Here is an 8,153-nt window from a genome sequence, read left to right on the forward strand (position 1 = left end):
ATCTCAAGCATATCAGCCCAGGATGAGAGTCCAGTGCAACTGAGTGAGAGAGAACTGCAGAAGCCCAGGTAACTGCAGCAGCCACTCCTGAGACTATCAACCTGCGGATTAAATGTCTGTAAGTCACCTACTTGAAGTTCTAGAAGCCAAGATGGTGGAGTTATAGGTAAATGCTCTATGCTTCCCCTTGTTCACTATGAAAAACTCAGAGAATATTTCCCCAGGAAAAATCCTGGAACAGTGGGATCAGACAAAGGGGTAAACAGTTTCTTAGCCCATGAGGCTAGGAAAATCATAAAGAGGGGGTCCCTCTTGCTGTGACTTAAGGGAACCAGAGCTGTCCCAGATAGCCCCACCTCAGTGAACTTGGAAAAGATCCTGAGCCCCAGAGGGGTGGAGCCCACAATTGTCAACTCTAGGATCACAGGCATGCCTCAGCACAGTCAGGGGAATAGCGAAGGCACTAGTGCAAACAGGATTCACCAAATACTGAGCCTGTCTGTGCTCAGGAGAGGAGACCTCCTGTGGCCAGATCACCTCTCCTTCACACTTAATGCAGCTAGCTCCAGGATAACTCCAGGGACACTCCAAAATTCACCTAGCCTTTGCTTTGGAACATCAGCCAGCTCAGCACCAGGTAAGCTACAACATACTAGCTTCTAGCTGAAAGAACCAGAGTTCACAATACACAAAGCCTCAAGTTCTAAGTGCAAGAATCATGGGATAGAGCCCCCTGTGCCCCAAAACCAGAGATCCACTTTAAAAGCCAGGAAAAAAGTGATCATCACGAGCAAGAAGCAAACCAGAAAAGATAAGAACATAGAATCTTTCTGTGAGGACAAGGACCAAAACACAAATACCAAAGAGGGCAGCAATGAGACTGCAATCCCACCTGAAATTTCAGAAGGGAAAATGGTCTCAAGCCCAAAGAGAATTCTTGGAAGAGCTCAAGAAGGATGTTAAAAGCCAAATTAGTGAAGTAGAAGAAACACTGGCCAATGATTTTAAAAAATATGAAAAAAGAAATCATGGAAGAATTTAAAAGGAAAATTGGACTAATGGAAAAGGAAGCACAAAACCTAACTGGGAAAACTGAACAAATAGAAAAGGAAGTTCAAAAACTACCTCGAGAAGATAACTCCTTAAAATGAACAATTGGACAGATGGAAAAGGAAATGCAAAAGTTAACTGAAGAAAACAATTTGCTAAAAATTAGAATTAGGCAAGCAGAAGCTAATGACTCTATGAGACATTAAGAATTAGTCAAATGGAGTCAAAAAATGAGAAGATAGAAGAAAATGTAAAATATCTAATTGGAAAAACCTGGAAAATAGACCCAGGAGAGAAAAATAGGGATTATTAACCTACCAGAAAACCATGATGAAAAAAAGAGCCTGGACAATATCTTTCAAGAAATCATCAAGGAAAACTGCCCAGAAGTCCTAGGCAAAATAGTCATCTAAAGAATCCACCACTCACTTCCTGAAAGAGATCCCAAACTGAAAATACCAAGCAATAGCATTGCCAAATTCCAGAACTACAAGTGAAGGAGAAAATACTGCAGGCAGCCAGAAAGAAACAATTCAAATATCAAGGTGCTAAAGTCAGGATAACACAGGACCTTGCAGCTTCTACATTAAAAGATCAGAAGGATTGGAATATGTTATTATGTAAGGCAAATGAACTGGGACTACAACCAAGGATAAATTAAACAGCAAAAATAAGCATACTATTTCTGGCAATGAGATGGACATTCAATGAAATAAGGGATTTCCAGACCTTCCTGAAAAGTCCAGAGCTCAATACAAAATTCGATCTTCAAATACACATCTCAAGTGAGGCATAAAAAAGTAAACAGGGGGGAAAAAAAAACTTGTTATTCAACACCGGCAAACAATTTACATTCCTATAAGGGAAGAAGACACTTGTTCATCTTAAGGTTCATATATTTATTATGATATATAAAAGGGATATACATAGATAAAGTGAGTTGGAATAAAGTAAATGATGCGATTAAAAATATGATTTCAGGGTGTGAAGTGATTATAAAGGGAGATATAAAAAGGAGAAGGCAGAAAAAGGTAAATTACATCATAGGAAGAGACACAAAAATATATTACAGTAGAGGGAAAGAGGGGAGGGAGATGAGCATTGCTTAAGATTTAATCTCATCTGATTGGGTTCAAGGAGGGAACAACAAACTCAGTAAAGTATGGAAATCTAACTAGCTCTATAGGCAGTAGGAGGGGAAAAGTGAAAGAAAAGAGAGGGGAAGTTAAAAGAGAGGGAAGAAGGAGTAAGGGAAAAGGGGAGTAAAAGAGAGGGGGATTAAAAAAGGGATGGAACACTAGGGAGATGGTAGAGAAAAATTAAAACTCTATTGTGGAGGGGAAGGGAGAACTAAAAGTATAAACGGGGGAAAGAGGATGGCAGAAAGACACAGATAGTTATCACAACTGTGAATGTGAACAGGATGAACTCTCCCATAAAACGGAGATGGATAACAGAATGGATTAAAAACCACAATCCAACAATATGTTATTTACAAGAAGCACATTTGAAACAGGGGGATACACACAGGGTAAAGGTAAAAGGTTGGAGCAGAATATATTGTCCTTCAGCTGATGTAAAAAAAGCAGGGGTAGCAATCTTAATCTCAGACAAAGCAAAAACAGAAATAGATCTAATCAAAAGAGATAAAGAAAGAAACTGTACTCTGCTAAAAGGCACCACAGACAATTAAGCAATATCATTAGTAAACATATATGCTCCAAGTGGTATAGCAACCAAAATCTTTATAGGAGAAATTAAGGGAGTTACAGGAAGAAATAGACAACAAAACTATACTAGTAGAGGACCTCAACTTCCCCCTCTCTGAACTTGATGAATCTAACTTCAAAATAAACAAGAAAGAAGTTAAGGAGGCGTATAAAACATAGGAGAAATATGATAGATCTCTGGAGAAAATTGAGTAGAGATAGAAAGGAATATACCTTTTTCTCAGTGGTACATGGCACATATACAAAAATTGACCATATACTAGGACACAAAAACCTCACAATCCAGAAAGGCAAAGATAGACAATGTATCCTTCTCAGATCATAATGCAATAAAAATTATATGTAATAAAATGCCATGGAAAGATAAACCAAAAATTAATTGGAAACTAAAGAATCTAATACTAAAGAATAAGTGGGTTAAACAGCAAATCATAGAAACAATCAACAACTTCATTCAAGAGAATGACAATAATGAGACAACGTACAAAATCTTATGGGGTATTGCAAAAGCAGTTCTTAGGTGAAGTTTTATATCTTTGAATGGCTACATGAATAAAATAGAGAAAGAGGGGATCAATGAATTGGGCATGCAGCTGAAAAAGCTAGAAAAAGAACAAATTGAAAATCCCAAGTAAATACCAAATTATAAATACTGAAAACCAGGGAAGAGATTGATAAAATTGAAATTAAGAAAACTATTGAAATTATACATAAAATGAAGAGTTGATATTATAAAAAATACCCAATAAAATTGATAAATCTTTAGTCAATTTGATTTCAAAAAAAGAAAGAAGAAAACTAAATTATCAATATCAAAAATGAGAAGGAAAAACTCACCTCCAAGAAGGAGGAAATTAAAATAATAATTAGAAATTACTTTGCCCAATGGTATGCCCATAAATTTGACAACCTAAATGAGATGGATAAATATTTTTAAAAGTATAAATTGCCCAGATTAACAGAAGAAGTTGAATACTTAAATAATCCCATCTCAGAAAAAGAAATTGAACAAGCCATCAATGAACTCCCTTGGAAAAATTCTCCAGGGCCAGATGGATTTACAATTCTATCAAACATTTAAAGAGCAGTTAATTCCTATACTATATATACTATTTGGGAAATTGGTGGAGTTCTACCAATTTTTTTTTTAAGATATAACTATGGTTATGATACCTAAACCAGAAGAACTAAAACAGAGAAAGAATATTATAGATCAATTTCTCTAATAAATGTAGATAGAAAAATTATAAATAAGATATGAGAAAAAGAATACAGCAACTTATCATGAGAATAATAAGATAGACATTATACCAGATATGATCAGGTAGGATTTATACCAGGAATGCAGGGCTGGTTCAATATTGGGAAAACTATTGGCATTATTGATCATATCAAAAACAAAACTAACAGAAACCACACGATTATCTCAAAAGATGCAGATAAACTTTTGACAAAAGAGAATACCCATTTCTATTGAAAACACTGGAGAGCACAAGAATAAATGGAACTTTCCATAAGACAATAAGCAGTATCTACCTAAAACCATCAGCAAGCATTATATGCAATGGAGACAAGCTAGATGCATTTCCAATAAGATCAGGGGTGAAACATGGATTTCCATTATCAATATGGTATTAGAAATGCTAGCATTAGCAATAAGAGAAGAAAAAGAAATTGAAGGAAATAGAATAGGTAAAGAAGAAACTCAGTTATCATTCTTTGAAGATGATATAATGATATACTTAGAGAGTTCCAGAGAATCAAGTAAAAACACTATTTGAATTAATAAACAAATTTAGCAAAGTTGCAAGTTACAAAATAGACTCAGATAATTCATTTGCATTTCTATATATTACTAACACAATCCAACAGCTAGAGATAGAGAAATTCGATTTAAAGATAGTGTAAACACTATAAAATATCTGGGAGTCTACCTGCCAAAACTAATCCAGGGACTATATGAACACAATTACAAAACACTTCTCACATAAATGAAGTCAGATCCAAGTAAGTGGGAAAACATCAGTTGCTTGTGGATAGGCCAAGCTAATTTAATAAAATTGACAATTCCGTCTAAATTAATTTATTTATTGAGTGCCATGCCAATCAAAGTATCAGATAATTATTTTCTTTCTTTTAAAATGTTTATTTATTTTTAGTTTTCAACATTCATTTCCATAGAATTTTGAGTTCCAAATTTTCTCCCCATCTCTCCCCTCCTCCCACCTCAAAACACTGTGCATTCTGATTATCTCTTCCCCCAATATGCCCTCCCTTCTATCATTCCTCTCCCTTCTCTTTTTCCCATCTTCTCTCTTTTCTTTTAGGGAAAGATAGATTTCTATACCCCATTGCTTGTATTTCTTATTTCCAAGTTATATGCAATAACAATTCTCAACATTCGTTTCTAAAACTTTGAGTTCCAACTTCTCTCTCTTCCCACCTCCCCACCTATCCCCACTGAAAGGCAAGCAATTCAATATAGGCTATATATGTATAGCATTGCAAAAGACTTCTTAATAGTCATGTTGTGTAAGACTAAATATATTTCCCTCCATCCTATCCTGCCCCCCATTTATTCTATTCTCTCTTTTCACCTTGTCCCTCCCCAAAAAATGTTTAATTCTAATTAACTCTTTCCTCTCATTTGCCCTACTTTCTATCATACCCCCAACGAATTTATCCCCTTCTCCCCTACTTTCCTGAAGTGGAAGACAGATTTTCATACCAAATTGCTTGTGCATGTTATTCCCTTCTTAAGCCAAATGTGATAACAGTAACCTTCACTTCTTCCCTCTCACCTTCCCCAATTCCCCCTCCACTGAAAAAGCTTTTTCTTGCCTCTTTTATGATAGTTTGTCAAATTCCATTTTTTCCTTTCTCCTGGCAATATATACCTCTCTCACCCCTTAATTTTCTTTTTTTAGATATCATCCTTTCCTATTCAACTGACCCTGTGGCCTCTGTCTATATATGTGTGTGTATAATCCCTCCAACTCCCCAAATACTGAGAAAAATTTCAAGATTTACAAATATGATCTTTCCATGTAGGAATGTAAACAGTTCAACTTCAGCAAGTTCCTTAGGATTTCTCTTTCCTATTTACCTTTTCATGCTTCTCTTGATTCTTGCATTTGAAAGTCAAATTTTCTATTCAGTTCTGGTCTTTTCATCAAGAATGCTTGAAAGCCCTCTATCTCACTGAATTACCATTTTTCTCCTGAAGTATTATACTCAGTTTTTCTGGATAGGTGATTCTTAGTTTAAATCCTAGTTTCTTTGACTTCTGGAATATCATATTCCAAGCCCTTCGATCCCTTAATGTAGAAGCTGCCAGATCCTGTATTATCCTGATTGTATTTCTACTACTTGGATTGTTTCTTTCTAGCTGCTTGCAAGATTTTCTCCTTAACCTGGGACCTTTGAAATTTGGGTACAATAATCCTAGGAGTTTCTCTTTTTGGATTTCTTTTAGGAGGTGATCTGTGGATTCCTTGAGTACTTATTTTGCCCTCTTGTTCTAGAATCTCCAGGCAGTTTTCCTTGATAATTTCATGAAAGATGATGTCTAGGCTCTTTTTTTGATCATGGCTTTCAGGTAGTCCCATGTCCGGCCTAATGCCGTGGGCTTCCAGGTCCTCTTACCTATCTCAGGTCTTCAGTGGCCAGCCAGATAAGCACATGAGAGAAGAGACCTCCAGAGTCAAACAGAGGTGTAGGCTTTATTCCGGATACAAGCTAGATGTCAGCATGTAGGGCAAGTTCTCCCCGTGGGAGCTCCCTTTCCTTCCCAAGAAGTAAGGAAAAAAAACCCTTTCTCAGGCTTTCCTGTCCCCATTTACGCTCTCCCAGCTACATAGTTCACTCATGTACCATGCATGCTCTCAGCCCCTTAATTAACAAAAGGTGTGCTCAGACCACGGACCAATCTCAAGGGTGGGAAGCTCTCCCCAACAAGTTCCCACTGAGAAGAGGTGGAAAACGAGATAACTCGTGTCTCACTCCCTCAATTTCTAGCTGTTCTCTCAGGGACCTTGTGAGAGCTTGGTGGTTTCAAGAAGCCCTCACCTTTACCTGACCCGAGACCATTCTTGTGAAAACTGAGTTTGTGCCTTAATAGTCCCATAATTTTTAAATTGTCTCTCCTGGATCTAATTTCTAGGTCAGTTGTTTTTCCAGTGAGATATTCACATTATCTTCTGGTTTTTTTTTCATTCTTTTGGTTTTGTTTTGTAATTTCTTGGTTTCTAATAAAGTCATTAGCTTCCATCTGTTCCATTCTAATTTTTAAAGAATTATCTTTTTTTCAGTGAGCTTTTGAACCTCCTTTTTCATTTGACTAATTCTGCTTTTTAAAGCATTCTTCTCATTGCCTTTTTGGACCTCTTTTGGAAATTGAGTTAGCCTATTTTTAAAGGTGTTATTTTCTTTAGCATTTTTTAGCAACCTGTTGACTCACTTTTCATGATTTTCTTGCATTGCTCTCATTTCTCTTCTCAATTTTTCCTCCACCTCTCTTTTTGGTTTTCAAAATCCTTTTTGAGCTCTTCCATGGCCTGAGACCATTGTGTATTTATTTTGGAGGTTTTGGATGTGGAAGCATTGACTTTTAGGTCTTCCTCTGATGGTTTGCATTGTTCTTCCTCATCTGAAAGGATGAAAGAAAATACTTGTTCACCAAAAATGTAGCCTTCTATAGTCTTATTTTTCCCCTTCTGTGGGGCATTTCCCAACCAGTTACTTGACTTTTGAGTCCTTTATCAAGAGGAGTATATACTCTGGGGACCTGTAAGTCCTCAATTCCTCCAAAGTGGCACAATCATGGGAAAGGAGTTTACTCCTCTACTGGCTTATGCTCTAGTCTGGGAGCTAGTAAAGCTTTTCTACCCAGGATCTGCAAGTAGAATTCCCTTTTCAGAGCCTCCACCAGCTCCACCACTCCAGCACTCTTTCATTGCCCCATGGCCACCACTCATGGTGGAGACCCAGATCAGTGGCTCAATTCCCCCAGGGTCTTTACATTGAGGGCTCTAAAAATGGATGCTGCTGCTGCTGTTGCTGCTACCTAGGGCCAGGGCTGGGGGAGGACCCTGCTCCCTTGTCACCCAGGTGAAAAAGTTTTCTCACTGACCTTTGAATCTTTCTTTGAAGTTTGTGGGTTGAGGAATCTGGGAACTTCACATGCTGTTGGGGATTCTGCCCTCAAGGCCTGCTCCCATCCTGTTCCTTCCTGTGCCTGGTGACCAAGGCTCAGCTTGACTTTGTGGGCTGTGCTCTGTGTGCCCCATGTGATAGATCTTTCTTGTCAGCCTTCCAGCCTATCTTGGGCTGGAAATCTCTTTCACTCTGTCATTTTGTGACTTTTGTTGCTCT

The sequence above is a fragment of the Notamacropus eugenii genome, chromosome 1 (assembly GCF_028372415.1).
Source record: "Notamacropus eugenii isolate mMacEug1 chromosome 1, mMacEug1.pri_v2, whole genome shotgun sequence".
Taxonomy (NCBI): Eukaryota; Metazoa; Chordata; class Mammalia; order Diprotodontia; family Macropodidae; genus Notamacropus; species Notamacropus eugenii.